Consider the following 8,338-nt stretch of genomic DNA (forward strand, 5'->3'; position numbering starts at 1 on the left):
TCCCCCAAGACTCATCTGTTTGTTGTTTTTGTCCATGGGGATACTTAGTAATTTTCTTCAATACCACACCCCAAAGGCTTTAATATGGTGGAAATTATGAGGTGGGTACAGTTGCGATTTGTTGTTCACTATTCTACTGGTTTTGATGGCACATAAGAACAACAGTAACTGTTACTGTGGAGTTGTCTATCTCTGTCTTCAAATCTGCTCAACTAAAACAAAACACCTCATTTCCATTGAGATGGAACTGACTTACAGCTGAAACTCCAGCAGATTCTTTTTTTATGTTCCAAATGTGATGGATTTCTTTTACCCTGATGCAAAACCCAAAAATTCCATTACTGCACAAAGACCAGAATATTAAAAGGTCACGTAAAAGTGTATGGGATATGCAGGACAAACTGGAGGAGACACTACTTTGTCATTGAGGAACACATTTAAATAACACTGAGAAACTGATCTGAATGTGGCACAAACGCGACAACTTCCATGCATGCTGTCAAGTACCTCCCTTAGCATGGACTTGCAATCTCTAGACTTCAGTGAGGGGTTGGGGGTGGGGATGAGGAGAAGTACAATTCTTTGGAAGAATAAAAAGGTCACATGCTTGAAATTTCACGGAAGAATTTTCAGGCCAAAACATAGAGCCTTCATTTCTCTTCACCTCCAGGACCAAATCGGATGCTTTACTCAGAATCATAATACATTTCTAGTTCAAATCCCAGCCCAACCTGTGACCTCCAGCACTGAAGTTCTCTCCATCAGTTAAAGCTTATAGGGTCAGTTTGACTCCTGGCCGAAGGGTCTGAGTATAACCAAGTCCAATCAGGCTAGCATTATTTACTTTAGCAAATAGAGAAGTGATACAATACAGATTGTATTTAGCAGCAATGCCAAAGTGATTGTTGTTACTGCCAGCTGTCCAAGCAAGGTTTACTGAAGTTTCAGTCTTCTCATTAACCTTCTGTTAGATTGATTCTCCAATTTTAGTGCCATCATTCACATGGGTATGCAGCTGGAAGTCTGCAGCCTATAACCCAGGACAAAATTATTTTGTGACAGTTTGGATTTGGCTGTGTCAAAACTCATCTGATTGGCAGCAAGCCAAACTTCAGAAGCCAACACAGCCCAGCCATAGATTATTGGTCCAGAAAAACTGATACCAACATTACTGCCAAGACTAACACAATCCCTTTTATAGGAGACCTTCAACTTCCCATTCTTCTTTCCTGTGTTTGGTACAAATATGGTTATCAAGAGTCAGTTTCGGTCCTTCAGCCAACTTATTCTCCGAAGATATTTCTGTCCCGGAGTATTAGCTGTGTTCTGCTTTTAGGTGAAAGTGAGTCCATAGTTAGAGATCTTATATTTGGTCTCTATGTTGCCTGTTGCTTTCGCTGTATCAGTGTTAGCATGACCAGAAGTAGAAAATTTCACTCCACTACAAGACTTGGTTTTCAAGTCAATTTTGGCCATGCCAAACCCATATTCTTTGTTGAAGACATTCTAGGCAACCTTTCCTAGGTCACAGTAAGTCGGTGCGTTATACACAAATATCTCTGACCTGGGTGTTTGCCTCTGCACCACTCTGCCAGGGTAATGCTGAAGGTATTCTTCAAACCAAAACCCTCCAGCATATTTTTGAAGGTTGTAAATTGCACAGGGGAGGTTGCCCATTTTTCTTGCGAGGAGCTCCTTGTGGATTTGAACCGCAAGAAAGGGGCCACTTTTGAGGTAGCAACCTATTCCTACTGAATAGGTTACCAAAGTTCCCTTCAAATTTGTTGTTTGTTGTTGAGTACCGACCCAGAGCTGACCCTCTGGTGGGTTTTCAGCGGCAGTTAATATCACAGAAGGAGATTGTCTGTCCTCCCGCAGAGCAGTTCCTGGCCTCAAACTGTGTGCCTTCGGGATTGCAGCACAGCTTCTTGCCACTAGGCCACCAGAGCTCCCTTCAAATTTGTTATAAGTTTGATATATGTATCTTATAATTCTGTCATTGAATGTGTTGGTATTGTTAGGTGCTGTCGAGTCTAGTATGTCTTCTACCTCTTAACAACAGATCTGAACCTTGTTCTATCCTGCGCCATCGTTACAATCTGACATTTATATGAGCCCTTTACTGCAATTACTAAGTCAATTAATTTGGTTGAGAGTCTTCCTCTCTTTCACTGAACCTCCACCTTTCCAAGCATGATAGCTCTCTCCAATGAATAGCCTTTCCTAGCAACATGCCATAATATTTGAGACGAAGTTTTATTATTTTTGTCAACAAGGAACACTTTGCACCTTTTATAAGACATATCTGTTTGTCCTTTTGGCATCCCATGGAATATTCAGTACTCTTTTCCAACACCGTAGCTCAAAGACATCAATTATTCTTCTATTATCCTTATTTATTGTACAGTTTTAGCAGCATAGCAAGTGATTGAAAAGACCACGCCCTGAATCATTAGTCCTCAACTAACATCATTTTTCCTCAATAATGTGAGTGTGTAGACTCTGATTATAATTATGTCCTCTTTTCAAGGCCATTCTTGACTCTTATGTTGATTTTAGCCGTAAATTCTATTTAATGCCCAGCTAGTCCATTACTAAGAATATACCCTGGGAAAATTAGAACTGAGGCACAAATGGGGATTTGTACACCAATTTTCATAGCAGGGTTATGAAAATGGCGTAGTATTTTCTTCTGTTACCACTGCAAGAGCATGGAAACAGCCCAGATGTTCCACTATAATCGAATGGATTGAGAAATTATGGTACATTTACACAAGTGAATAATACTATGCAGCATATAGGAGCAATGATTTTGAAGATTATTACCTAATTTTAGAAGGACTGGAAAGCATTACACTAAGTGAACTAATTCAACCTCATGAAGACAAATACTGTGTAAGACCATTATTGTAGAAAGAGATAACTAGTAAAATGTGTATGAGGATTTCAGTGGAGGAAGTGAGAGTAGAGGGGTGAAAATGGGTGGGAGCAGGTAATCATAGGGTATCACAATTTGATGGGGCATTTGGGTAAAAGAAATGGGAAAGATCCAGTGTGAAAAAAATGTGTACAAACTGTAGGTAAACCAGCATAAAATAAAAATTTGATATAGAAAAAAATCTATTTAATGAGAAATAGTTGCCACTCTTTCTTAATTCATTTTTGATTGCCATTTATTTGACATATTTTTCTTTTTCCTTGTATTTTAATCTCTCCTTATCTCTAATGTGTGTCTTTGGAAGACAGCATATTGATGGATTGTATTTTCTTATAAATTCTTCTGCTCTTTTTCTCTTAACTAGTGCATTTAATTAATCACATTTGGTGTAATTCTTGATAAGTATGGTTTTATTGCTGTCATGTTGCTGCACTCTGATATTGCTTGTTTCTTCGTTACATTTATTTTTCTGTGCTGAGGTGGTTTTTTTTTTTTAAAGTCTCCGAAGGAAGTTTGGACCTTCTTTGTAGAGGTTTTAATACAGATTTACTAATTCGAGTTTAGATAGATGTTTTTTTTTCATGGTCCAGAGAAGTGAAGGGTGATGGAAGCATCACCCTTGAAATTTGGGGGAATTTATGAAGGCTTCTGGAGCCTCAGGTGCAATTGCAGCTCATCAGTGGATATCTAATACATGATCCAATAGCAAAAAATTGCCAGCATTACCTTAAAAATAATGAATATATTCAGGAACCAAGATGGCGATGGCAGAGGAAAGAGTGTAAGGAGCTACATAGAAATGGGCAACCATGCCCTCCACAGTCCTCAGTTTACTGATAATTGAACAATTAAACAGTTGATTACTGGTCTTCAGTATGGATTGAGGCTCAACATCAAGAACAAAGATTCCCCCAAAAGAATGGGTGAGTCCCATGGCTCCCAGCCGAGGCTATTCCACTGCTGCTGCTCCATGGGGCCTCTGCGGCAGGACCCCAGGGATCCCCTCACCTGGGATGGACGATGGAGCCTCTACACTGCCACAGAATAAACTTACTCTAAAATAAATTCCCCAAACCAAGATGGCGGTGGCAAGAGAAGCAGTGTGAAGAGCAGGAGGCCTGGCCAACCACATTGAAACAGGCCATACAACTTATATATATACCTAAACAGCCAAGCAGTTGACTGCCGGCCATCAATATGGACTGAAGCTCAACATCAAGAGGACAAAGATTCTCAAAAGAACATGGATGAGTCCCATTTCTGCCCACTACCTGCCACCAAGCTCACGCTGCCACGACCTCATGGGACCACCATGGCTGGAGCCCACAGATCCTGTAGACTAGACTGGGTGGCAGGCGGGTGTGACAGAGCACCCACATGGCTGGCAGCTGTGGATATCAACAGCTGCAGATGTCAACAGCAACGGGTTTCCAGTGCAGGAGGTTATGGTGAGTGGCAGGGGGGTGAGGGTGGAGGTGGCACCATGGAGCCACGGGAGGTGAAGGACTTGATACAGGAAAGCATCTTGTTGTCAGTGAAGAAGATTTCCTTGGATAGGTCAGAGAAGAAAAGAAGATCATCAACACAATGGATTGATAAGGGATCTGTAGTAATGGGCTCGAGAGTGCCATGGTTTGTGGGAATGGTGAGGATAGGGCAAGGACTCGATTTGTTGTACATAGAATTGTTGTGAGCCATAGAGAGGTCTCTCTGGGCCTAGTGGATAGAAAGCTATGCTACCAAACTAAAGGTCTGGGATTTTAATCTGCAGCCCTCAGGCCTGGTTTTGATTGTTTTTGGTCAAACACTCTTCTAAGTAATATATCACTGCTCTGCCAATTGGCTAAACAGAGGTAACTGTGAGGCTGAACACTGTGACACTGAAGTGACAAATGTGATAATGGTTAGCCATGGTGGATAGTGTTTGTTGGAGCTCTCAAATTAAAGCAAGAGTGGCATCCACTTCTGAAATGGCATGCCTCCAGAAACTATGAACTTAGAGAAACAATGAAAGGAGGTCTTTCATTCATAGGGTTGCTATAAGTTGTCTACGACCTGATGACACTTAACAATAGATCCGAGATTTCTCGACTGTAGCTGCCAAGAACTGTTTAGAATTAGGGAGGGTCTGTTCACTACCCTCAATTCCCTTCTCCATTTGTAAAGGGGGAGGGTAGTGATGCCTACTTCGAATTGCAGTCTGCTACTTGGTGGAGGAGGTGGGGGCAATGGTGGTGGCACCAGAACCGGGGATGCTGTCCCTGACCATGGTCTTCAGTAAGGCAAAGGGTCCAGACTTCGGTAACGGAGCTGCGGTAGGGGATAGTGCTGCCTGACCAATGAGGTATGCCACCCAGCCTCCAGAGTGTCTCCAGGCCCCTGGGGAGAGCCACTTGGCCTGTAGGGTGTACTGTCTGTCCCCTGGGGAGAACTGTCCAGACCCTGGGAGAGCTGTGGAGTGGGATGGGTGGGGGGCAGGGAACACCGTCTGGCCCCCAGGGTGAGCTGCCCAGCTCCTGGGGAGAGCCTTTGGGCCCTCAGGCTGTGTCATCCCCAGCACTGAGGGTGTGCTACCCAGCCCTGGGGAGAGCTGTCCAGCCCCTGGGAAAAGCCTTCAGGTCACTGGGGAAAACTGCCTAGGGTATACAAAGAATTTTATCTAAGCCACTTTCCTCCACCTCCTCCCCCAGTACACCTGTTAAGTCACACCTCCAAAGACCTTCTCTTTGGAACTCACAAATTAGTTCTCTCTAGGTTTGCTCCATATACATATGGGTATATGGTGCATTGCCATGGGAAAGTCTGCTGTTAGGGACCTCTCCAAAGTACTGAAGAGCAATGGTGTCTCTCTGGAGACTAAGGTGCGTCTGATACAGGGTTTGGTCTTCCCAATCACTTGTTATGCATCAGAGAGTTGGACAATGACCAAGGAGGATAGAAGGAGAATTGATGCCTTTGAGCTGTGGTGCTGGAGAAGAATATTGAGAATACCATGGACTGCTAGGAAAACAAACAGATTTGTCCTGGAAAGGGTTAAACCGGGTGGCTCCTTGGAGGCAAGGATTCTGAGGCTCCATCTAACATACTTTGGACATGTTGTGAGGAGAGACCAGTCCTTGGAAAGGGACATCATGCTTGGGAGGGTGGAGGGACAGCGCAGGAGAGGAAAGCCCTCTACGAGGTGGATTGATTCAGTGACTGGGATAATTGGAATGGGAGTGTCAGAGACGGTGCGATTGGCACAGGACAGAGCGGAGTTTAGGGCTGTTGTACATAGGGTCGCTATGAGTCGCAGGCGACTCGACGGCACATAACAACAACAACAACAACAGGTTTGCTCCCCTTCCTACAGGTAACCTTAACACTGAATTTTGCTCCAGACCTGAACCCTGAACCCAGTTCTAGAGACAAAAGGGAAATAAATATACCTGCCAGCTAAGGAAGTGAAGGAGGATGGAGCCTCAGGGTTCAGCCAGCCAGCCTCACTGGACCCGCCTTGGCAAACTTTGCAGTTTGTAGGGCAGTAAGTGTCAGGAAAATATCTGCTAACTGAACAAGAAGGCATGCAGCTTCAAGGACCACCAGTAAGGTGTTAAAGTGGGCTCTCCTTCCTTCCTTCCCCCTTCACATCAATGCCCTTGTTCAGCATGAAGAAGCCAGAGAGTCTGAGCCCCATTTCCAAATAAGAAACCCACAAGTGAATACGACAATTTCTTTGTTAAATAAAACAATTACTCATAATTGGACATTACCCTGACTCTTCTGGTCCCCACTGGATCTTTCTCATTTTCTTCGCCCACTCCCACCACCCACCAAATTGTGTGGCCCTGTGATTTCGTCCCTGCCCATACTCACTCTTCTGCTCCCAATCCTCACCTCCTTGTATCTTCAAACATGTTTTTCCACAGAAAAGTCTCTTCTTAACCCTTTCCTTCATTGCTGTTGTTTTAGTGTTTACTAATTTTTTGTTTGTTTACTTGAGTTTTATGATTTTTCTATTATTTTGATGTTGTTGTTAGGTGCCAGCCAGTCAGCTACAAGTCTTAGTGATCAGAACAACGGATCTGAACATGGTCCTAATCTTGTGACATCTTCACAAGCTCGGACATGCTTGAGCCCATAGTTACAGTCACTGTGTCAATCCATCTTGTTGAGGGTCTTTCTCTCTTGCTGATCTTCCATCTCTTTCAGCATGATGCCTTTTATCAAGGACGGGCTCCTCACAACATGCCCAAAGTCTATGTGTGAGATGAAGGTTCACCATTCTTGCCTGTAGGAGCACCTTGATTCCAAATTATCCATGAAAGTTTGTCCTTTTTTAAAAAAAAAAATAATATTAATGAACATTTGCAGAAATTTTGGATTTCCATCCATTCATTGTTGCATTTTTCTCCCAGCCCACTCCACCCCCAGTTTGCACTTCTCTTTGAAAAGTACAAGAAGAATTATTTCATTAGTATAGAATCCCCCCCAACTCCCTATCCTGAGTAAACTCCACTATACAACCTTCATTCTGGACTGCTCTCATAACCATAATACCCAATATATCGCTTTCAAACAGTTCTTTTCCTCATCTGTTTCAATGCAGTATACATAATTTATCCAATTTTTCTCAGTCTCACCCCAACCCTAATGTCAGTCCTGTTCTACAATAGTGGTACCATGCAGCACCTGTCGTTTTGTGACTGAACTACTTCACTCAGCATAATGTCTTCCAGGGTCACCCATTTTGAATAATATTTCATGAGTTCCTTGTTTTTCAATGCAGCATAGCATTCCATTGTGTGAATATACCAGAGTTTCTCTATCCATTCGTTTGTTGATGGGCACTTAGGTTCACCAAAGAAGACATTTAGATGGCCAACAAATACATGAAAGTTTGTTCTTTTGGCAATCCATGGTATGTTCAATACTCTGTGAATACAATTCAAAAGCATTGATTCTTCTTAACTTTTCTATTAAATATCTAACTTTTAGATGTGCACAAAGCAATTGGAAAGGTTTCCATTTTGATGACGTTTCTTTTCTTGGAGGTAGCCTATAAAGCACTATTTTATTCTGAAATCTTAAACAGTTCACTTTATCTTATAATCTCCTTGATCTCCTCTCTGTCCCCTTACACATTCCCTAAGGTTGTTTGTTTTTTCTTTTTAAACCCTTTGATTGTTGAGCTGATTCTGCACTGGGTGAACTGTGAAGAGATGTGTATACTATGAGGGTCTCATTGATTAGAACTGTATAAATCCTTATTTGAAGGCTTATTCCTTTGGTCCCCTCTTCACTGAGATTGTCCTGTGGAAGTACGGACCCTTTGCTCATGTGCTGTTAGAAGTTGTGGTTCTGTATGTATGAAGTTGTTTCAGTTTTATGTGTGATTGCATCTTTTTTTTGTTGTTGTTG

At 42.6% G+C, this 8,338-nt stretch overlaps 1 pseudogene; it reads right to left on the bottom strand.

The window, feature by feature from the left end:
- Positions 1–686: 686 nt before the first annotated feature.
- LOC102877542 lies at positions 687–4,317 on the bottom strand (annotated as a pseudogene).
- Positions 4,318–8,338: the final 4,021 nt, after the last annotated feature.

Source organism: Elephantulus edwardii, unplaced genomic scaffold (genome assembly GCF_000299155.1).
Source record: "Elephantulus edwardii isolate Elephantulus edwardi_28Jun2011 unplaced genomic scaffold, EleEdw1.0 scaffold00085, whole genome shotgun sequence".
NCBI classification, from domain to species: Eukaryota; Metazoa; Chordata; class Mammalia; order Macroscelidea; family Macroscelididae; genus Elephantulus; species Elephantulus edwardii.